This window comes from Lutra lutra, chromosome 4, assembly GCF_902655055.1.
Source record: "Lutra lutra chromosome 4, mLutLut1.2, whole genome shotgun sequence".
NCBI classification, from domain to species: Eukaryota; Metazoa; Chordata; class Mammalia; order Carnivora; family Mustelidae; genus Lutra; species Lutra lutra.
This window is the reverse complement of record NC_062281.1, coordinates 159318211-159343117: the sequence shown is the minus strand read 5'-3', so window position 1 is coordinate 159343117 and position 24907 is coordinate 159318211. Positions and strand designations below refer to the sequence as shown.

The following is a 24907-nucleotide window of genomic DNA, read 5'->3' as shown; positions in this document are numbered from 1 at the left end:
GTTGCCATACCTGCTCCCCAATAATATATAAATAGGGCATGGAAAAAATAATACACCTTATACCTTGTACTCTGTAAAGATGATTTTGACTTTCTCTGCTCTCTACTTACACATATTTAAGGGATTCCCTAGCCTGATATGGCATTATTTGCAAATATTCCAAATTACGAGCTCCCTGAAGGTAGGGAGAGGGCTATAAAGAGCCTGTGGCTGGACATAAAGGGGGCTTAGGAGCTGCATGCAGAATGACTGGACCAGTGACTCCAGAGAGACTGTCCAGACACCAGAACAGACTGGCAAGAATTGGGGAATTTTTTTGGCTCCCAAATCTTCAATGTCCCTCAAATCAGCCCAATGTATACCTAAAAATCCTTTCTGAGAGTGACAGAAGCTCCGAGTTTGAGAGAGGCTTGTCTAGCCTAGCAAAACGGAGACTGAAACCAGGGTCGCCCGACCGCCGGCACGGTTAACTTCCCACCATCAACGGGTCAGCTCTAGAAATGGCCAAGGCAAACCCCGGCCACCTTTCCATCCCCCTTTGAGCATGCATTCCTGGGAAAGAAAGAGAGACTGTGTGTAGAAGGCTTCTTCCTCCTTGGGACACTTTAAAACGAAGTTAAAACCAAATGAAAACCGTGTTGCTTCTAGAATGTGGGCCTGATGACTGTCATTTCATTTGCCTCTGAGTTGGAGTGAAAAATTATGTCTTGCCGAGCTCCCAACTCTCTGGGTAGCATAAGCTGTCTTCGGAGAGACACAAGATGCACTGCTCTGTGTGATATTAAACTCATCATTTTCAGCTTTGGAGGTGGAATACACAATGATTCAACAGGAGCCCTATAAAGTCATCTTCGCAATTTTATTTTCTGTCAATTGTCTGTCTTTCCTCTGAGCTTTTGATGAGCTGCAGAGGAGAGGAGGAGGCAGAGAGATGACTTAAGAAATGTGTAAGGAAAAGAAAACTACAGTTTCTAAATCTCTGGACGCCGAAGCCGGAAGCCAGCAGCTTTGACCTTGCCAGGCTCAGTGCTGTGCAGGTGTGGGGGGTGGGAGGGGGGCGGGGTGCTGCTTGCTGGAGGCTGGCCGGCCAGCCACTTAGCAAAGGAGTAAGAATTAGAACCTGGTTCTTCTGGTAACATTCTGGAGTGGCTTCCGCTGCCCTATCCTGACACCTGGCACCTGGTACCTAATGTGATTTTACTTTAAATAACCAGCAAGTTATACTGATTGATCTACATGGTTCAAAAGTCAAAAAGATATGGGAGGATTTATAGGGAGAAACCTCTATCATCTCTTCCAATCTCTAGGCACCCAGTTTCACTCTCCAGAGGCCACTCATGTTATCAGGTTCTCCTGCTTCCTTCCAGAGATGCTTCACACACAAACAAGTAAATATCCATCCCCTATCCAACCCTGCTGTCCCCAGGACAAACAAATGAGGGCACACCGAACACACTATTTGGATCTGCTTTTTTTCTCCTAACATGTCTTGGAGGTAATTTTTTCTCAGTGCAGCAACAGTTACTTCATTCTTTTTAACAGCCATATTTAAACCGTATAGCTAGTCTCCTATCGACAGACATTTAAGTGATTTCCAACCTTTTCCTGTTACCAAAAATGTCTCAGTGATTGACTCTGAATATATGCTATTTCACACATATATAATTATACGTAGGATAAATTTCAAGAAGCAGAATTTCTGGGTCCCCTGGGCATTGCAGTTCTGATCAATACTGACAGACTGACCTCTCCAAAAGGACCAGTTCATACTCCTAGCAAAATATTACAATGTCTCTTTGGCAATTAACTTGACAACATGCGTGGAACGAAACTTTGTGATATTCGCCAAGTTGGTGGGAGGGTGAAATAGGATATCTAAGAATAGTCCTTTTGTTTTTTGTTTTTTTTTTTTAAGTAGGCTCCACACCCAGTATGGAGCCCAGCACGGGGCTTGAACTCACAGCCCTGAGATCAAGACCTGAGCTGATATTAAGTGTCAGATGCTTAACCACTGAGCCATCCAGGCACCCCTAAGATTAGTTTTAATCTGAATTTCTCTTAGTATAATTCTCTTTTATTGCTTGGTTAAGTTTAGGCTTTTCATACGTTTAAGAACCATTTGCATTTTGTTTTCTATGAATTGTTTATTAATTTCACCTGCCCATTTTGAAAGCTGGAATATTAGTTTTTATGTTTAGTACAAAAATATTTTGCTCTGCTGGTCATTTTTTTTCACTTTACTTCTACTAGTACTTTTTTCCATTCAGAAATTTCTAAATGCTGATTTTTATATAGATTTATCAATCTTTCCTTTTGTGGTTTCTGAGTCAAATTTTTCATCATTTCTTCTATTAATTTTATTGTTTCACTTTTATATTTAAATATTCCATTTCAAACTTAATTCACATGGACCTAGGTTGTGAGGTAAGGATTGCACTTTACTGTCCCACACTATTTATGAAATTGTGCATTTTCTCCCCACGGACTTGAAAAGTCATCTTTACCATACACATTTTGGTATGGATTTGGGTTATTTTTGTGCTTTTTATCCTGTTCTAATCATTTATCTATTCTTGTGTCAATACCACACAGTTTTAATTATGCTAAGTTTATAATGTATCTTATTTCATTTTATATATATATATATTTTTTTTAGAAGGAACAGGCAGGGGGCAGAGAGAAAGGGAGAGAGAATCTTTTTTTTTTTTTTTTTAATTTGATAGACAGAGATCACAAGTAGTCAGAGAGGCAGGCAGAGGGAGAGGAGGAAGCAGGTTCCCTGCTAAGCAGAGAGCCCGATGCAGGGCTTGATCCAGGACCCTGGGATCATGACCTGAGCCGAAGGCAGAGGCTCTAACCCACTGAGCCACTCAAGCACACCTTCATTTTATAGTTTTTTTTTTTTTAAGATTTTTATTTATTTCTTTGACAGAGAGAGAGATCACAAGTAGGCAGAGAGTCAGGCAGAGAGAGAGAGGGAGAAGCAGGCTCCCCGCTGAGCAGAGAGCCCGATGCAGGGCTTGATCCCAGGACCCTGGGATCATGACCTGAACTGAAGGCAGAGGCTTTAACCCACTGAGCCACCCAGGCGCCCCTCATTTTATAGTTTTAAGTGTAGTTAACATCTGTCACCATGCAACACTATTACAATCCCACTGACTATGTTCCCTATGCTGCACCCTTCCTCTTCATAGACTTATTCCTTCTATAACTGGAAGCCTGTACTTCCAACTCCCCTTCCCTCATTTTGCTCATCTCCTGCTCCTGGCAATCACCAGTTCGTTCTCTATAATTGTAGGTCCGTTTCTGGTTTTTTGTTTGTTTGTTTTTTAGATTCCACATATAAAGGGAAATCATAGAGTATTAGTCTCTGACTTATTTCACTTGGCATAATGCCCTCTGGATCTATCCACATTTATCACAAATACCGAGATCTCATTCCTTTTTGTAGCTGAGTAATATTCTACCATAAATACACATTTATACCAATCTTTATCCATTCATTTATCAATGGACACCTGGGCTGCTTCCATATGTTGGCTATTGTAAACAATGCTGCCATAAAAATAGGGGTGAATGTATCTTTTCAAATCAGAGTTTTATATAATGCATTTTAATATTTGAAGGGCTTATGATCACCTCATTATGGTTCTTTTCCCAAATATTCCTGTATTGTCTTGCATATTTTTCTGTATGATCTTTATGATTAGCTTGTTTAATTTTCTTTCTCCCCTAACCCTGTCAATAGTCTCAATAATATAATCACTATTAGACTTCGTATTATCATAGGACGAATCAAGTCTTGTGACTGGAGCCTTCCAATCCAAGAATATATTTTGACTTTCCATTTATTCAAATTTTCTCTTGGGTAAAGCAGGACATTTTTAAAAAAGTTTTTGGTTTTGTTTTCATATAAATCATGAATATCCTTTTTGATGCCAAGGCAGCTTACATTTTTACTTGCTGCCGTAAATGTGATGCTTTCTTCCATTAACTCTTCTAATAGTTCTTTAAATAAAAAGGTTCTTATTCTTTTTTGTAAAGTTTATTTATTTTTTTAGAATTCTCTATACTCAGAATTCTCTATACTCATCAAGGGCTCATGATCCCAAAATCAAGAGTTGCATGCCCCTTCAACTGAGCCAGCCAGGTACCCCTAAAGGCTTTTGTTCTTGACATATTGAATTTGTACTCCATACTTCACTAATTCTATTATTATTTGTAATAATTTATCATTTTGTTTTCTTAGATTTTCATTTGCTTATTCAACAAATAATCGCTTAGTGCCTATGATGTATCGGACAGTGTTCTAGGCATTGGGTATGCACCAGGGAGTGTGCTGGGTCCTGGGGATAGAGCAGTGAATACAACAGAAAGTTCCTGAGCTCCAAAAGTTTACAGTCTATGAGGAGAGAAAGGGAATAAACAAATCAATCAATAAACACAAGATGTCAGGAGGCATTAGTGCCATGGAGGCAAATAAAGTAAAGAAGTGGAATAGAAAGTAACAGAGGTTTCTGGAAAATTGGCAACATGAACAGAGGAGGAGAGTTAGTCTTGAGGCTATCAGTTGGAAGAGTTTTCCAGGTGAAAGGAGAAGTAAACGCAACAATGACATGCACTTGGCATGTTTCAGGAACAGCAAGGAGGTCAGGATGCCTGGAAAGAAGGAGTGAAGAAAGGCGTTTGTAAACTTGTCACCTGTACATAGTACTTCTATCTCCTGCCTGCCCCCCCCACCCCAGTTTTTATGCTTCTCCTTTCTTTTTCATATTTAACCACATTGGGTAGTATTTCCAAAACAACATTAAGGGATTAATTCGTTTCTAAAACCCCTTCCCCCTCTGAGGTTCTATGGGCTGGAGCTGAAGTAAAAACTGTCTAGGATATTTACCTGAGTAGGGTCCAAGTTCTTTCTTCTTCACTACACATGCCCTGCACTTTGTGGTGAATCCAGAGGACCACAAATACTAATACTAATGACAACATCCTTATTATGGTTTGTGCCTAACCTGGCTTTATGGACTTGTATGGGCCCAGTTAGAAGGCAGGAGCAGGGGCTCTAATTCTGGTTCTAATGTTAACCCAGTCTGTGAGCACGGAGAGGCAGCAACTCTCCACTCTGTCTCAATTTCCTTTTTTTTTTTTTTTTTTAAAGATTCTATTTATTTATTTGACAGAGAGAAATCACAAGTAGGCAGAGAGGCAGGCAGAGAGAGAGGAGGAAGCAGGCTCCCTGCTGAGCAGAAAGCCTGATGCGGGGCTTGAACCCAGGACCTGGGATCATGACCTGAGCCGAAGGCAGCGGCTCAACCCACTGAGCCACCCAGGCGCCCCTCAATTTCCTTTTTTTAAAAGTGACTCTTGGATTCTTGCTTGGGCTTTGGCATAGTACTTGCTGCTCTGCAGCTAATCTGGGTGGTAAGTATGCCTGTGGGTATATCTGTAAGCTCTTTGAGGACCGGGAACATGTCTGATCCAAGTCCCATCATCTTTACTTATTCAGCTATAATAGCTTCTTCCCCAGTTTCTTGCTGCACCAGAGCGATCTTTTTAAATGCAAACAAATCATCATGTCACTTCCTAGTTGAAACCTTTCTATATTTTTCTACTGTTCACAGGACAGAATGCAAGCCCCTTCACATATTGTGGAAGGCCCCACATGGTCCAGTCCCTGCCCTGTCTAGTCTTGGCTGGTGCCCCTCCTGGTCTGACACCAACCACTCCAGCCACCTGGAACTACCCGTGGTACGTGGACCTGCTACGCTCATGACTTCCATCTCCATGTTCACACACCATAACTACCTCCTCTGCCTGGAATATGTTTTCTTTTGATCTGGCTAACTTTGATGCAAGCTGCACATGTAAGGCAGAAACTGAGCGGGTACTCAACGGTCTCATTCCCTTTTCCTGGACCGTGGACCCCTTTCCCTTGCAACATGGCTGAGGGCCGATGGGATGTCAGCAGTGGTGATACCTGCCACTTCCAGGTCTGACCATAACCCTCATACACAATCACCCACATTCTCTCTTGCTCTTGTGCATGGAAGCTACATGTATCGTAAGAAGGAAGACAGAAGAAGCCTATGTCCCTGAGTCCACACTGGGAGGAAAACAAGCCTTTTGCCCCGGGTCGAACTGGGATGAACCCTTTACTATCCTAAGCCGCTGAAGTTTGGGATTGGTTGTTATAGCAGCTAATGTTATTTGTCTGACAGTACTAAAAAAATCACAATTCAAATAGCCTTTTATTCCTCAGGATGAGGTAACAGCCTCCTCTGTGCTCTCATAATTCAAGACACAGCTCTCTGTCTCATGGCACTTCCCACGTGCCATAAAAATGCTTTGTTTATTCCTATCTCCCATTAAAATGCGAGTTCTTCCAGGTCAGGGACCATACAGTATTGATTTTTTCTAAATCCATAGGACAGAGCAAGGCCTGGTGTGTGGTAGGTTATCGTACAGGCTTTGGCAGAGGAATGAACAGGAAATAAAGTGATGGAACCACCAGTGAATGATAGGAACAAACAAATGCAGCCTAGATTTTCCCCAGCAGTCAAATGAGGCCCCTTTTCATGGTCAGTCAGGGCAAGGAGTGCGTTGCTAATGCAGGGCCCTTCATTACAAGTTCAGACTGAGATTAGAAGGGAAGGAAAGCATCTCTGTTCTTTCCTTCCAAACTTAAGAATCTTAATTAAAACCAAGTGATAAAGGGCTGTCCCCTTGCCAGCAGCCGACAGCTCATCCTGCTATCAGGGGCCTAAAGAGTAAATTAAAATCAGCGCCAATAAAACTAAAACTACCTTAGGGCATGTTTGCAACATAATTTAGTGTGGAGTTGCTTCCTCCTAGACACCAGGGAGGAAATGGGTTTTTTATCCCCCTACATTCTGAGCCGCTTCCCTGCTTCACCTCAGATCTGTGCTTGGTGCTGAGAGTTGGGGCTGACTCCCTCGGATCCGGACAGCTCTTCAGTGTTCAGCATGGGTTCGATCCAGAGAAAGAAGGGGGATCCAACCCAGGCAGGGCAGGGGGCTTAGTCCTGGGTTGGGTAAGCAGAAAGAAGCTGGAGCTTCTGCAGGCATAACCCTAAGTGAGGAGGACGAGCTGCTTTGTCCTTCCAGAGGAGCGGACCGGAGCTCCAAGGGCAGCAGTAGCTGGCACAGCGTTGTGCCATGGGAAGTGCCAGGGCAGGGACCCAGGTCCCTCTGTGTCCTGCTGTGCTCTCAGGGGCTTCCAGTCTAGCAAGGCAATCGCCCTGGTCTGAGGATTGCCAGATCTATGCAGTTTTCTTCATCTCTGAGCTGAGGGACTGGGAGGTCTGGGGACTCAAGGATCTCTAAGGATCCTAGCAGGCTTAGCCTCTCAAACTCTCAAAGGGCACTGGGGGGGGGGGTGGTCAGGGGAGGAAGAAAACTTCCAGACAGTTCCCCTGCTGAGAAAAAAACTTCCTGACAGTTCCCCAGCTACCCCAGGAAGCTGTCTCCCCATGAGCCTCAGGAGAAAAAGCCCCAAATCTAATCTTTTTATTATCAACTAAATTACTTCCCTGGTTTTTTTTTTTTTTTTTTTTTTTAAGTTAAAGTAGAAAAGAAAGCACAATAAATATGAAGCTAAAGGAAAAAAGAAAAAGTTAAAGTAGACGTTTATGGAAGTTAGGGTGCATGTCCTAAGGCAGGAAGAATAGTTTTTCTGAAAAATTGAGAACGCTTTCTTTAAAAACAACAGAACAAATGAAACAAAGTCATTGTCTTTGTCATGTATAATCTAGTCCTCTGAAGTGGCACAGTTATGGCTTCGCTGGCTCAGCAACGCCCTGGATATGGCGGAACACAATTTCTGGTCACAAAGGATATGAGGAATCAGTTGGGACAAGAAGAGGAACCACCACACAGGAAACCCAGAGAGCCAGCCAAGGGAACTGGGTGGGTGGGCTGTGGGCACTTTTTCTCCTGCCTTCCTCCATCTTGTGCTCGAGACCTGCCTGCAGCTTCCAGACACCCGCAGCTACCCTAGCACATGTGTCCTTCTCCTCCGTGCTTCCTGTCTGCCATTCCTGCAGGTGGAAATGCCTATCTTCCCCATCCCCCTCCCCGCCTGCTAACAGCCTGCTCATCCTCTGCTGCTAGGCCTAATGGCCCTTTGTCCAAGAGCCTTCCTCGACTCTCTCAGGAACAGCGGCTCTCTCTTCTGGACTACCATAGATTTAAAAAAAAATATCCTTCTGCTAAAGTATTTATCATCCAGTTTATTCATTCATTCTTTTGACACATACTTGCTATGAACTTACTGTTTCTAGGACCCCGGGGGGGTGACCCAAGCAGATGCGGGTCCTGCCTTCGAGGAGCTGACCCGTGGGTGAGGATGACAGACGGTGAATGGCATCTAAGCCAGGTGACCCCAGATAGTAATACATGCTAGGAATGCACTAAGGGGGTGACATGATGGCGAATCACCAAGTGGATGGGGACAGGGTCTACTTTAGATAGTGTGATCAGGAAAGGCCTCTGAGAGGTGAGCTGAGCCTGGAAGGACTTTAAGAACGAGCTGTTCAATGAGGCCGACAAGAGAATTCTGGGCAAATAAAGACCCAGAAGCAAGGACGAGTGTGACATTTTCAAAGACCAGAGGGAAGGTTCGTGGTGGGATCGTGATAAACATGGGAAGGTGAGCCTGGCGAGGTTCATAAGGTATAACTCCCACAGGGCCTTGCAGCCTGGGGCCCGAGTTTGGTCTAGGCACAGTGAAAAGTCATTTTTAACAGGGAATGTGGTAAAAGGATTCCCTTGCCTGTCGTGGAGATAATGGATTTCAGGGGCATGAGTGGAAGCTGTTGAACAGGTCCCCCCAGAGATCACAGTGGCTTGAATCAGAGCAGGGTGGCTGTGATGAAAAGAGAAAGGCAAATTAGAGAAATATTTTGGCCACAACCTTGTACGACCTGCGCATGGATTGTATGCAGAATGAGTCAAAGACAGATGGGGACTTTGTGACTTGAGCAACGGGAAGACGGTGGTGCCACATAGACAGAGGAGACTGGGGTGGAGACCAGTCGTGATGCTGTCGAGGACACGGGATCTGGGAAGGATTGAGGCAGCTTGCAGTGACTATTGGCCACCAGCCAGGTCATGTCAGGTAGGCAGTTACCCACAGTCCCTGGAGCCCTGGGGAGCAGGCTGCCCTGGGGGCATGAAGGTGGGCATCTGTAGCACCGAGGTGCCTCTGGAGCCCTCTAACACTGAGATTTGGGGTGAAGGACACTGTAGAGTGGCAGGGAGCAGGATGAAACACAGACACTGAGATTTCATGAAAACTAGAGCAAAAAAAAAAAAAAGTTTGAAGAAGGAGGGAGTCATTTATGAAGCCAGTGAGGTCTAGGACCTTGTTTTGTCCACCTCTGTATCCTGAGGATGTATCATAGGGCCCAGGTACACAGGTACTCAGGGGATACTTGCTAAGTGACTAAATTATCATAAATGAATGGAGCAGGTATCCTGGACTCAGAGAAAGGCAGAGGAAGGGATGTGGTGGAAGGAGTTTCACCCAAGGCCCTATGGAGGGACCACAGTAGTAACAACTTCATGCTTACCACCTGCCACTCCTTACTCACACACCCACCTCAGATGGAAACATCATTTACAAATGAGGAAACTGATGACCAGAGAGGTTTAAGTAACTTGCAAAGGAACCCCCACATTACATAGTGGTAAGTGGCAAAACCCAAGCTATCTGGCTTTGTGGTCCATGATCTTGACCAGGACTTCATCAAAAGCACTGACATTATGCTGAGCGAAATAAGTCATTCAGAGAAAGACAATTAATGATTTTACTCATATGTGGAATATAAGAAAGAGCACAGAGGATCACAGGGGAAGGGAGAGAAAACTGAATGGGAAGTCATCAGAGAGGGAGAAAAACCATGAGAGACCCTTAACTCTAGGAAACAAACTGAGGGTTGCTGGAGGGCAGAGGAGTTGGGGGGGGGGGAATGGGGTAACTTGGTGATGAACATTAAGGAGAGCCTGTGATATCATGAGTACTGGGTGTTGTAAGCAACTGATGAATTATTGAACACTACATCTGAAACTAATGATGTATAATATGTTGGCTAATTGAATTTAAATACAAAATTAATTGAATTTAAAAAATAAAAAATACACAAAAAATAAAGCAACTGACATTTACTGGGTGCTTCCTGCTTGTAATAATTCCAGTAACAATCCTATGAGTTAAGTTCTGTTATAATCAGAGAACGAAAACAAGAGATTGCAAAAGGTAAGGCTGAGATTCAAACCCAAGTCTTTCTGACCTAGGGTTAAGCCCTTCATCTCTAAGCTCTTCAGAACCTCCCAGCCTCTGCATCTGTTTGCCTCATTGGCCTCAGTGGAATAAACTTCAGGACAAAGGAAATTTGTGAGAGTCATGCGTGGGTGTAGGGAAAAAGCACCAGTAGCAGCAAGGTGAGGAGTAAAAACATTTTCCTACTTCCAATTTGTCTCTTGTAACCCTCCTCTCCTTAAAAGTGAAAAGGAAGATCTGTATGTAAATAAAGGCATTTCTGCATTTCCCCCTAATAACCCAGGAGGAGTTGGGTCTGGCCTGGTAGGAGGGAACCTTCCCCTGCTTTTACCTCCTTCATCAACTCTGCCCTTAAAAAGGGAGAGAGGCCAGGGGCTCAGCAGAGGAGGTCTGGATTCATAACAGGGCAAAAGAAGAACTCCCAATCTGTCTCCTGCTCCCCATAGCAGTGACCAGTGAACCCAATGTTGACCATGACAATGATGGTGATGATAGGAGAAGGGTCCTCATGGAGTAGGGTGGTTTTGGGCTCAGTAGACTTGGCTTCAAGTGTCAGCTTAGACATGGGTGAACTTTAGGACCTATAGAAGTTACTTTCCTTCTCTAAGCTTCAGTTTCTTGACTCAAAAATGGGAATAATAATCTCAAGCTCACAGAACTGTCAGGAAGTACCTGGTTTTGTGCCTAACAAAACATCTGGCAGTTTGTAACCTTCAAATACATTTTTTTCCAGTCACACAGTGATGCTGTGTGGAGGTGCTGTACTTGGCACCATGGGGATGGACCTCCTTGAGCTCAAAACTTTGCAAGGAAGATGGACATTTTAAAACTAACTTTGCAAGGAAGATGGACATTTTAAAACAACAGAAGATTTGAAGGGAGGTACAGGGGCTAGAGGAACACAGGGCTTGGAGACCCAGCTTACACAAATGTAAACTTCCTTGCTCAGTAGAACATCTACTGACAATAACCATCATTTTTCACAACTGTAGAGTATATAAACCATTTTCACACTGGGGGTGCTTAGGTGGGCCAGTCAGTTAAGTGTCTGCCTTCAGGCCAGGTCATGATTCTGGGGTCCTGGGATCGAGTCCCACACCAGGCTCCCTGCTCGGCAGGGGAGTCTGCTTGTCCCTCTGCCTCTGCCCCCTCCCCACTGCCTGTGCTCTCTCTCAAGTAAATAAATACTTTAAAAACAAAAACCAAAAAACAAAAAAAAAAACACATTCTGATACCAGTTAGCTCATGTGATTCTCTTAACAATCCACTGAAGTAAACGGGAGCTTAGTTTCTCAAAAGAATTTCAGAGATGGGCTTCTCAAGATCTCAAAGCAGGAAAGGACCTCAGCTCGATCCTAACTTATATCTCACTACTTTGAAAGGCTCTGCTTGCTCCTTGCCCTTAGGGGTCACTCCGGTGCTCACTCCTGCATCACGAGTGGACACAGGTACAAATAGAAAATCCAAACCTCCCTGCAGAAAGCTCTAGTCTGAGCAGAAAGACAAACTAAGAAGGGGACGGAGATATATGTAAGCTTGTGAGAGCCGAGGGACATTTTAATTTCATAATTAAAAGTTAATGTTGCTTCATTATAAATCAAAGGCTGATGAAACTAGGGCACCCCCAGGAACATGTTAGGAACTCAATAAATATGTGTGGCCTGAATGCTTGGAGACATCTCCTGTAGGAGGTTGTTAGCTGATCCAGAGAGAGAGAAATATATGTCTAACCACTGAGCTGGGGGTTTGGTAAGTCCTCAGTAAATCTTAGTTCTTCCCAGGAAACTCATTTTGGCTCTCCTACTAACCTGCTCTGCGACCTGGAGAAGTTTCTTTCCCTCTCTTCAATTTCCCCATTTAGAGAATGGATTTGGTGACTTTTCATGGCCCCTTGTGCCCTGAGAGTCTTCTACCTTTCAATCATCTCATCTTTCTGCTTTGCACTGGTGGGTTTTGTTTTTTTTTTCCCCTCTCTCTCTTTCCTATGACCTCTGAGGGCAGATTCTGGCAGAGTTTCCCACTCTATCTCCTTCAGAACCTGAGTACCTGGTCCTTTTCCCTGGTATGGCGAGAGCCTACAAAAAGACCATTTCCCTGTGGTAAAGCAGTCTTCCCATGTGGCAGAGTAGGCATTAATTGTTTTTCAAAGAAGTGTTCAGGGGTGCCAACACTCATGCTGCAATTCTGTACTACACCCTGGAGAAAGATAAGGTGGTTCCTCGCTGCTTTGTTCAGTGTGGGGATGGGGGGAGGGGACAAAGGTGCAAACAGCGACCCCATATCCGTTCTTTTGTCCCTTCTCCTTCCTTCTCCCCCTCTCTCACTGTACTCTTCTTTCTTCTTTCTCCTCATCCCTTTTCTCCTCTCAGTCATTCGGGTGCTCTGAGAGATGTATGTGGAGACTGGGCAAAGATACAGCTGCAGGAACCATCAATTTATTGGGTAAGTCGGGAAAGGTTTCACAGAGAAAGTGGCTGTTGAGCAAAATAGTGAAAGACAAGAAGGTGTTCACCAAATGGATGATAAGGAAAGGGGCCCCAGTAGAAAGAAAAATACTTGACAAAGGAAGCCGGGTGAGAAAAACCCATGGGACCCCAAACCACCCAGCCCATTAAGGGACCTATATGGTGTTTGGCATGATTGAAGAGTATTACTGAGGGGGGCAGTGTGTGAAAAGGGGGGCTGAAAAGGCTTCTGTGGACTCATCATGGAAGGCCTTGTAAACCATTAAGGACTTTTCATATAAAGTAGAAAACATAGAGAAGTATTTTAGGAAAGTATAACATGATTATGTTTGTATTGCATTTTAGTAAGATTTTTTGGAAGGCTTCGATGAGGAGGAATTAGAGGTTAGAAGACTCAGAGGCATGTGGAACAGTTAAGATGTTTTTGTTATAGTCCATGTGGGAACTGATTGAAAAATGATAAGTTTCTCAATTAAATCAGGGACAGGGAGGGAGAGGAGAAGGAAGGTACATGTTTGAAACCTATTACAGAATAAAACCGATGGTGCTGGATATGGGACCTAAATTCAGACAGATTCCCAGGTTTCTGGCTTGTGTGCTGGCTAGAAGGTGGGGCCACCCCCTAGGATGGGTGCTGCCATCAATCTCTCAGTGGGAATTGGATGTTTGCCTCCTGGGTACTGGTCCCCAGTTAGAGGAAGATGCTATTGGAGGGTCTCTGGTCTTGGGTCATAACATTTTGATGCGAACAAATTGATTTTTCCCTAAGCATGACTACTTTTCCATGTAACCTATTCATTGCCTATAAAAACGGAGCTCCTTGTTAATATAAAGATAAGCACTATGCATTTTTATAAGATATAGAATCAGAACAAGAATTTTTTAAAAAATTCAGACACTTAAATACACACATTCAAACACTCGGGTGCCCTAAATGGGATGAGGGCAAGGATGTTCTCAAGCCATTACTCTGCTATAGGTTTTCACTCCCTCCAAACAGAAGATTTTGGTTATTATGGACCACATTGCTCAGCCAGAAAGCAGCGAGGAGGAAGGGGGCAGTCTGAGAGTCAAGCAAGGGCTGGACAAGGAGGTGTAGACAAGGAGGCTTTATCTCTTGGTTTGAAGCCAAAGCCCAGAACAGGGCAGCCTCCTTCACCCACATCCACATGAAAAGCATTTACTAAAATCCCATAGAATTAGTCTGTGGCTTCTTTGGTTCTTGAATGGTCTAGAGTTTTGTTGGGTGGATCATTTCCTTTGACACATGAAATAGTATACAAATTACACAACTTGTTCACAGTCACTGTCTCGTTCCCAGCACACTCATTTTACAGATGAATACACTGCTCAAGATTACACTGAGGAAGTCACAGAGCCAAGGATAAAACCTACATCTTCTTTTTTTTTTTTTTTTAAAGGTTTTATTTATTTATTTGACAGACAGGGATCACAAGTAGACAGAGAGGCAGGCAGAGAAAGAGGAGGAAGCAGGCTCCCCGATAAGCAGAAAGCCCGACGTGGGGCTCGATCCCAGGACCCTAGGATCATGACCTGAGCTGAAGGCAGAGGCTTTAACCCACTGAGCCACCCAGGCACCCCAAAACCTACATCTTCTGTCCATAGTACAAGTTATTCCGCTATCTCATTCTGCCTTGATCCTCTAATTTTGGGGTCTCAAGGGAGCCCAGAGGGTGAATTCACAAAATGTATGGCCGGTATCTCAGTATAGGAGTATCAGATGCTCTATGACCTGCCTCCATCTTCAGCCTCATTTCCTGCTGTCTGCTAACAGGCATGCCAGACTGACAGCTTCCAAACCATGCCATGCTCTTCTGTGCCTTCCAAGGTTGCCTTATGCTGTTCCCATAGCCGAGGGGGCCTTGCTCTACCTGGCCATTCTCCATGGCCCAGTACAAGCTTCCCTTCCTCTGTAAAGACTTCCTTAGCCCATCTGGGTATGCTTGACCATGCCCTCTTTCACGTGCATTCACCTTGCGGTTTCCTCATTATTTCAGTGCATGTCTATTACACCAGTTGGACCAAGTGCTGGTCCAGACCTAAAATCTTCATACCTCCAACCCCTAGCACAGTGCCTGGCACATAGTAGGTGCTGAAGAAATCCTTACTGAGTGCGTAAATGGATGAGTTAATGGCGGAGAAGAAAACATTCCTGAGTAGAGACCATCACCGTCCTTGAACTTCTGGGAGAACTGCTATTGTGGAATACGGAGAGAGGAGGTCAGACATCGAAGGGACTTAAAGGGCAAAAAATTCTTTCCTGCTCTCTCTGGTTCCTTCCCTTTTTATGTTTCTTCTTGCTATTGGAACAAAAATAAAGAGTACATCATAAGAAGAGCTGTATTTTCTGTTTATTGCCACCAGGTTAATAACAGTAATGGTGAGGGAAGAAAATGAGGTGTTATGTAAAATCCTGCATTGCAGATTTTGCTGCTGATGTAAAGAACTCAATAAAGTGTAACACTTTAATCATAGAGATAAAAATCACACAGCAGCTTCCCACAGGCTCCCGGAGCCTAAGACAAAATGGTTGTGGGGAAATGAGAGATGAGAGAAGAATATTATCAGGCATCAGAAAAATTATGTTGGGGCTTTTGTGTGTGTGTTTTTTTCCTTCATAAAAAAGATTTTTCTATCTTCTTCTAAGACATCTTGTATGAATTTCTGTATTCTCTGGAGGCCATGCTCAGATTTCTGGGGGAAGATTTGCTCATTCTTTGTAAAAATTGATTTGTTTAGGGAGAACTGAATCCCTGCCTTTTTAGGTGATACGGTGGCCTTTAAGAAAACAGGGGCTGTCTCTAAAAATGAAAGCAGGATTGAGATGGAGGCAAGAAGTTTGGTGAGGGTAAAATCTCTATTTTTATGATGGTCTTGTAATGCGGAGAAAAGATCATAGCAGCAGATGGAAGCTCTTGTTAGGAACTTGGCCGACCTTCCGAAAATTACCTTATTGCTTCTGTGCCTCCGTTTTATCATTCTTCCAACAAGGACTTTCAATGGATGGAAAGAACATTCTAAAGGTCACTCCAGCTCTGACACTTAACTGTCTGAGGCTCTGGGCAAGGAGGCCCAACGGCTTGGCTTTTGACATTGACTTTTGCGGTTCTGAACTATAGTGTCGCCACCCAGCTGACCAGTTTCTACTCCAAGACCCCCTTCCCTCCCTTAGCAACCAGATCTGCTTTGAACCCTGCAGCTGGAGTGATCCATTTATAATAAGAGAAAAATATACATACACCCTGGGGAGAGACGGGGTTAAGTGCCAGCAGGAAGACCCTGGGGCAGGAGCATGCCTGAAGAGGTCACTGAAAAGTGAGGTAGCCAGTGTCTCTGGAGCAGAGAGAATGAAGGGCCAGATCAGGTGGTCTTACAGCCCTTAAGAGGGCTCCACTGCCCCCAGGTGCAGCCCTGGAGTGTCCCCCTCCCTGAGGCAGTGGGAGTGCGGCTGAGGTTCGAAGACAGGAGACACCGCTACACGGCAGCACCAGCATAGGTCATGGAAAGGGAAGGGTTTTGGAATTAGAGGTCTAGGCTCAAACCCTGAACTGGTTGTGTGACCTTGAAGGAGTCACTTCACTTCTCCAAGTCTCCGTTTCCTTGTCAGCAAGCAGGAGGTGACAACCGTTCCTCTCACAGGGTTGATGAGGGTTACATGGGTTAGTGTGTGTCCAGGTGTCTGAAATGGGTAGGTGGTACTGAATTTTCTTCATCCCATAATAATCACTTCAGGTGATATTACAAACAATATTCTAGGACTGCATTATCTAACACAACAGTCATGTGGGATTACTGAAATTAAATAGATCTATATTAAGTTTACTAACAGTTCCTTGGGACGCTTGGATGGTTCCTGGTTGATTAAGCGTCTGCCTTCGGCTCGGGTTATGATCCCAGGGTCCTGGGATCGAGTCCTGCATCGGGCTCCTTGTTCAGCAGGGAGCCTGTTTCTCCCTTGGCCTCCTGCTCCCCCTGCTTGTGCTCGTTTTTCTCTCTCTCTCTGACAAATAAATAAGTAAAATCTTAAAACAACAACAACAACAAATAGTTCCTCAGTTGTCCAAGCCACACCGCAAGAGCTTGTGGCCACATGTGGCCGGTAGCTACTGTTCATGGACGGTGCAGAAGAACACGACCAGCATCACAGAAAGTTCCACCAAGGGGCGCTATTCTAGTATCTTAGCAGTCACAAGTGGGTGCTTCGGAATTTAGAACACTCGCACAAACACAGCTGATTTCATACACACAAATACACACAAACAAAATCACAAAAATGGGGTGTTTAGGTTAGCAACAATATGTTTCAATACTAAGGAGAAGTAAATCTGACTCTTGACTCTGAGTCGACTCGGTGAGCTTACAAAAAGTCCGATCCTGTGCTAAACACACTGGACATCGTATCACTACATTCTTACAATGACCCTAATAGGAAATATTATTGTCATCTTGTTGATTCTGACTTTGAGGCCCAGAGTGACTGAGTAACTTGATTGCAGCCACACAGCCTATAGGCAGCAGAACAGGACTTGCTCCCTGGGATACAACCCTGCTTCTTAAAGGATATTTCAGAGACAAAGAGCTTACAGGGCGAAGTCACCATGCACTCTTTACAGTCTTTGCTGAGGATGTGGACGTTTGAAACTGCCCGGGGACTATCTGGGGATGAGTCAGAAAAACTGTAAAATTCAAGGAAATCCGTTCCTCAAGGCTTTCAACCTAGCTTTCTTGACATACAGAATGTGGCAGTGTCCAATCTCTGTGGGACCAGCACAAATCCTAAGGAAAGTCCTAAAAGTCAAACTACTGGGTAAAGTAGAAGACACCATCCAAGTCATCCAGAGCTGTGTTCACTCTGCAGTTCATTTTCCTCTCTTTGTAGATAAGGACTCTCAAACACTGCATGGTGAAAGGAGGTCCAGAGTGCAGGAGGGGTCAAATGTGAGAGCCAAGGGGACTCGGGCAGTTCTGAATCAGTGACTGTCCATGAAAACAGATCTAAGAACAACCAGGCAGCCAGAGAGAGAGAGAGAGAGACGGATGGACAGAGGGATGGATGTTTGGGTAGATAGGCAATCAGACAGACAGGCACCGAGTTACAAACACGGAACCACGGCTTCTCTTTTAGCTTTTTGTGTGCTTCTACTACACTCTGATCTTCTAGAAGGATGCTATTTTTTCTGATTTATTGTAAATTCCTCCTCCTGCTGGATATATAGCCTGGTGCCCAGCCTAGACTAGATACGTGAGGAATGTTGGTTCAAAAACAAAACAAAAACCCAAACAGCAAAACAAAATGTAACACCTGAGAAAGAAATAGCCAGATAACAATAATCCTTCATATTTGCATGGTATTTTGTAATAAATAAAAAGATTTCACAGGCAATATCAGCCTTAATCCCCAGTCCAACTTTTTGAGGCTGGCATTATGATCCTCATTTTACTGATGAGGGACCCTTGTCTCAGAGTGGCGAGCTGTCTTGCTTAGGGTTATGTGGGGAGGCTAAGGGCCCAAAGAGACAGGAAGCTCAGACAGAGGTAGAGACTGATAATGAGATCCAGGCAAGCAGAGACAAGACAGAGGAGACCAAAGCATGGATACGTGATGGAGACAAACGGAGGTGGACACACAGATGAGGAGAGCACCTCTAGGATCTCCCCCTTCTACTCAGGCTCTCCTTGTGTCTGGAGACAACTTTCCTGAGCACACATCCAACCCTGGCACGTCTCCACTCTGCAGAGCTCTACCACTTCTCCCAAATACTTCAGGATAATGACCTGCTGTGAAGAGCCTTCCTGACTTGACCCTACCCACTTCTCTGGCCTTGTGTCATGTCACTTTTCTATTGCATTATTCACTCTCATCACGGGACCCTCTTCAAACCCTAAGAGCTTGAAGCGCCAGGCCATTTTCATCACTGTGAGCTTATCCCTGATCTCACTTGACGCAGATGCCTGGCCAGCCCCTGCTTTTCCTCCAAGACTCAACAATACTGTTGCTTCCCTTAGGGAGACATTCCGACCACCCTCTCTGTCTGGCTTGTCCCTAGGTCACTCCCTTCTTTACTACAATGGTATGGGACAAACCCAAACTTGGAAATAAGAGATGTGGATTTAAATGCTGTTCACCCACCTATGAACTGCAGGATTTAGAGTAAGTCATGGACCTCCTCAGCTTTGGTTTTCTCATCTCTGCACTAAACCTAATAATAGCTGCCCTGGGATGGTTTTGGGATGAAGGATAATGTGAAAAAAAATGCCTGGTGAGCATGTGCTGATAACCTGCCTCTCCCATCAGACTGTGAGCTGCCTGAGGGTGGAGGCTGAGTGCACCTGCTCTCTGCATCCCCAGTGCTCAGCCTCACCCATGCCTGGGCTTGCTGAGTCCTTCCCGCCCACACTGGCTACTGGGTGGGATGTGCTTGCAGGCACCGCGGTCATCCCAGAGAACTGCTGAGGTTGGGGAGGAGGAAGGCTGGGGGGGGTGTGGGGGTGCCTCCCTGTGGGGACGTGATGGACTCCTGTATTAGGCTGGTGTTGTAGGTTTAGGTTTTGGTTGCATGTGTTTTGAAGATAAAAGATAGAGTTTAAATAACATTAAGAAGCTGCTTTGTTTCCTCACCTCCATTCCTCCAGAGCAACTGTGCTTAGTTTGACTGTCATGAAGCATGTTTACGGGGAAAGTGTCAGATTAGGTGGTCTAAGGGATTCAGTCTCTATCCTTTCTTTTCTCTCCCCAGTTTTCTTCATTTCCCTCCAAGTTTTATTTTCCAGTGGATTCAGATATCTTATAATTCTCTTCCTTCCTCTCCCTTCTCTCCCCACACTCCCTCCCTGCCCCAGAAAGCCAGCTTCTGGTAGAGGAGGAATTTCTCTTTCCCCCTCACACTCGCGCATGTGCACTCGCACACGTGCACACAATCTGGAAGAAAGGGGGCTTCAGATGCAACTAAACAGCTCTCAACATGCTTGAGGACAGGAAACAATCCCGTAACAGAGGGGTGGGGCGGCAGCTGACTCTCCTCCAGGCTGTCAGGACAGTCCCCACACACCCCCGGGCCCCAGACATCCGCTAGGGGTTGGGCCAGAGCCTTCACTGAGATTCTGTTCACAGGGAACGCCCATTGCCAAGCCTGCTCAGCTCTGTCAGCGGCCCTGATATCTGTGTGTGAAAAAGTGACCGGCGCCGGCCCTCTGGCAGCCTGACAAATGGCTTAGAAGCAGGCCTGAGGCTTCCTGGCGGAGGCCCAGGGCTGCGAGCTTCAGTGAAGGGTGGGAGAGAACGGAATCTCCTGTCAGATGGCCTGACTTGAAGGCCGGGAGCAGAGAGAGCAAGAAAGAGCAAGGGAATATGGACTCTGAAAAACAATATGAGGGTTTTGAAGGGGCGGGGGGGTGTGTGTGGGAGGTTGGGGGAACCAGGTGGTGGGTATTGGAGAGGGCACGGATTGCATGGAGCACTGGGTGTGGTGCAAAAACAATGAATACTGTTATGCTGAAAAGAAATTTAAAAAAAAAAAAGAGCAAGGGAGGGGAAGAGGGTCATAGAGAAGGACCTGTGGCTTGCCAATGCCCACCTTGCCCTGAGAGTAGAGAGCTGGAAGGATTAAGTGCACACTCGGGGGACAAGTATTGTCTGTGGGTGATGGGGTTAATGCATTTGTTTCCACACCTGTTAAATGGGGATAATAATAATAATAATATCAAGCCTTGGTGAGAACAAATGGAGTTAATACAAATATTTACATATATATGCGTGTGTATATATATATATATATACATATATATATATGTATATATATATATATACATACATATGTATATTTATTTATTTTAACCCAGCAATCTTTATGATTTCATGAGAATGCATTACTACCTTAATGTTCATGTAAGCCAGAGCTTTACATATTGTCCTCATTTAAAAGATAAAGTTTCAGAGAGGAGGCCTCACTTGCCCAAGGCCACACAGCTGAATAAGAGAAAGGATATAAAACCAATCTGCAAGACAGCAAAACATATGCCCTTCATCAGCAGGCCATACTGTAGATGAGCATTTTGCGTGCCTCTTTGCCTTTATGTACCTCTACTGATATAAAGGAAATAAGATTTTTTTTAAACTCCCTAGTCAGAAAGAAGCAAACACAAACTCAAGATAAAAATCAATCCCCTTATTTTTAAAGTGTAAGTGCTGCAACATTCCACAACGGGGAAAAGAAAAATAAACAGCTAGGCTCTGAAACAGGGAGCTCTCTTGGCCCTGGGAGGGTGAGCAGGGGGAGGCAGTGGGAGCTGCGAAGGATTGAAAGCGGCAAAAGCCTGTGGGGATGGCCGCTGGTTCCACCCACGGAGGGCCTGCTGCTGGCCCAGGTTGGGGCTGCTCTTGGTGGGACTCAGCTGCTTGCTTGGACAGAACAGAATCACATTCGTAAATTCATTCAACAGATACGGAGCTCCTAAGTGTCTCCAACCCTGTGCTGAGTGCTGGCAGGAAGAGAGAAATTAGCCCATTTCTGCAGCAGGAGTTTGTACTCTCAGGCATGACGGAAGCAGAAATCAGGCAGCTCCACTGCAGGGTGATGAGGGTGGTGACAGAGCCTGATGGCATAAGAGCAGGGAGAGCACAGAGCAAGGGCACCTGACCCCTGGGGATGGCCAGGGCACCGAAGGCTCCCTGGAGAAGTAGGGTCTACACGGGGAGTGCAGGACCCAGTGAGTTATACAGATGAAGGTGAGGAAGGAAAGGCAAAGGGGATCCACCCCTACAGAAGCTCAAAGCCAAGGTCTGAACATTGTCACCACTGGAAGATGAAAGTGACACCCCTTGAAGTCCTACAACTTAGAAACAATGACCATTAATTTCCCACATGCACAGTCAGTCTGCAGTACACATTGAACTTGAACTCAGTTACATTTGATTCCTCCTATTATATCCTTTGCTTCCTGAAGCCAACTTCCTCATTTTAATGATCAGAAACTGGGGTCCAAAAAGGGCAAGTGACTTCCCAGAAGTCATATTCTGATTGAGCAATGAGGTAATTTCGGTGGATCAGATCCTTGCTCTTGACTCTTCCCTCTTCCCTGTAACAAGAGGTCTCCTGGTATCATTCATTTGCCTGGGAATCCAAGAGGAGTATATGTAGATCCCCACCTCACTGACCTCAGCCTTGGCCTTGGGGCACGCTTTGGCTAATGGGATGTGAACAGCCATGACATATGCCCCTCCCGTGTGGACCCTTTGAACGGGACTGTATTTCTGCCCTCTGCCATGAAAATGGCCTAACCCAGATGGGGAAACCCTTTCAGCCTGGGCCCCAGATGAGAAGCGAGGTGGAACCATGCACAGCCTGGCTGAGCTGGGGAGCACTAGTGTGCAGCACAATCAGGGATGACGTTTTCCCTGTGATAAGCTACCAGGCTCTTGGGGTTGTTAGCATAGCAAAGCTGATGCATATGGCTTGGGTCCTTGCCAAAAGGTGCCTCCGATGGTACAATAAGTATGAATCCAGGCCATGAGGGTAAGGGCTGTGTAGGTGAACACTTTAAGCACTAAAAGGATGAGAAATAATTAGAGAAAGAGTTGAAAAGTACAGGAGGAAAAACCAGGTATCCAATGTCCGGATTTCCAAGGTCACCTTCTGATGAGAAGAGACTGGTGGTGGAGGCCCACTCTTTTGGCCAAGAGACTGAGATGAGTCAGAGCTTTCCTTCTAGCACTTCTGCCCCAGAAAGAACCATTGGTACTGACTACGAGACGTGCGCACCTGCAGGCACCTGGTTCTGAAACGGAAGATGCTAGGGAAAAAGATGCAGTAAATGCCTTCAAGCGAATCTATGCCACCAAATCACTGTGTGACCTTGAGGAGGTCATTTTCCTTTTGGCGTCAGTTTTCTCATTTGTAAAATAAAGAGGTTGAATGAGAATCTCTCATTTTCCTTCTGGCTCTGACATGCTACGTATGATTTGATTGCCTTGAACTCATTAGTCCCAACTGGCTTGAATGGGACCCAGAAGTATTGAGGATAATCATAGGAATCCATCAAAACGTAGCCCAAAGATAATGCAGGGAAAGTGCTTTGCATTCAGACGTGGCCTCAGGGCTCTATTGTGTGGTTTTTCGTGGAAAAGAGGTGGGCAAATGTGCCCCTTGTCCTTTAACTTGCATTCCTCTAGCAGCCTCCTCGCCCCCCCCCACACAGACTTGTAACATCTAGCAATCTCTCAGGCCATTCTACCTCATCCTCTCTCCTCTCATCAGAAAGAAAGGTAGCTCTAAACCAAAGGAAGATGGGATGACATGGTATGAAACATAAATAACGTCTTGGAGAAAGGCAAAGGGCAGGGAGGAGAAATCCTGACTTCAGAATTCAACAGATCTGGGTTGGAATCCCTGTGTCTCTTTTAACTCATATATAAAATGGGGGTGATTCTTACATGGTTGTTTTCAGAATTAAATGATATAAAAAGCTTATGGGCACACATAAGCACTCCCTTACATCTGTGACAATGACAGCAGGCATCCTGGGAGTGGCGGTGTGAAGACAAAGCTGAATGCTAGATGGTATCTTGAGAGCTGAACAGAGAGAGGAGGGGTAGTCGGTGGTAGAGTGGAAGGTGTGGGGCGGAGGCGCAGGGATGAGCACGGGTGCAACACGGGTGGTGGGTGCGAATGCGGGTGAGACAAGTGTCCTTTAGTAAAGGAGGGACAGGCAGTTAGAGTAAGAGTAGAAGTTTCATGCAAGGGAACATAGAGAAATGAGTCTAATGCTTTAAAGCTGGAGGCCCTTAACCCGGTAGGTAAAGCGGATCTCTAAAGGGCTTTAGGGAAGTGTGCGTGTGCTGATGTGTCTTGGGAAAGAAGCTGCAGCCCCACCCAAACCAGGGTGTGGGGAGGGAGAGAGACGGCCACCTCCCCAGGGGAGCTCTGCTGCTGGGCTCCTCTGACACGGAAATCTGAGCTGTGGGGAAAACTTCAGACTGCACGTTGAATTAAAACAGATGTGATTATGGTGGAAAAAATTTCTTTGAGACTTTAAAAGTTCAATTTTCCTTCCTTTTCATCTCTCAAGAGAATCGCTGGTTTTAAACCCAAGACAGTGAACATCCCAGGTAAAAAAAAATAAATCCAGAACTCCTTTTTCTGACCAGACCTGAGTTAGATTGCTCTTATTACTTGCTTTTCTTTCAGTCACCTTAAGCCCACAACCCCAGTGGGTCCACCCTGGGCCCAAAAGTTTGGTCCTACCATAGGTTATGTCCTTGCTGCTCAGAACAGAGTCCTTGAACTAGTAACATCAGCATCACCTGCCAGCTTCTTAAAAATGAAGATTCTCAGAGGCCACTATGGACCTTCTGATCAGATTCTGAATTTTAATAAGATACCCAGGTGTTTCTTGCCCATGAAGTTCTGAGAAGCACTGAGTTACACGTGCCTTCAGGTTGCAGGAATTCTTTACAACCAGAGGGGGTCAGAGTTGGTCCAACCTCTTCATTGCACTACCGAGGACCAAAGATCCAGAGAGAGGCAAGAACTAGGTTTTCCAAGGTTACTCAAGTAGTAAGTATAATTGGTAAAGTTAATAACAGGAGACCATGTAACATCATAAAAAGAGAACTCTCTGTAGCGAGCTGGAGATGAAGCACCGTACATGTCAAGCTACTCGGATTTTGGAGTCACCTCTATGCGCAAGATTTACAACCCAGGTGGGTCAAATTATTTCATCTCTCTGAGCCTCATTTTTCCCCTTTTGAGCAAGTGGGAACAATAAGATCTTCATGATAAGGATGAGAAGGTTAAGTGAAAAAAAGGATGTGGAATATTTACCACAGTCCGAGCGCTCATTCACTAGTAACTGTGATAATTCAGAGATGCGGCCAAAACCCAACGCTTCAGAATCCTACCTACTGTCTTTTCTCCTAACCATAGAGTCAACCCAAGTCCTACTAACGGGCGTGGTTTCCTAATTTAATAGGAGTTCCCTCTGCACGATGGATAGCCCCCCTTCTGTGTATCTCCTTAGCTCTCAGCTCTCTCATCTCCTGGCCTTGAGACACACCTCCGATGGGTGGTTTCCTTCTCTGTCTTCCCACTAGAGTTTTGCCTTAGAGCAGGGATCGTGTCTTTTAT

General features: G+C 45.1%; 1 protein-coding gene across 2 annotated transcripts in view; it reads right to left on the bottom strand.

Moving 5' to 3' along the window:
- The window catches only part of LOC125096937 (BEN domain-containing protein 5), a 1594254-nt gene that overhangs the window by 50530 nt on the left and 1518817 nt on the right, over positions 1-24907 (bottom strand). The window lies entirely within an intron of this gene.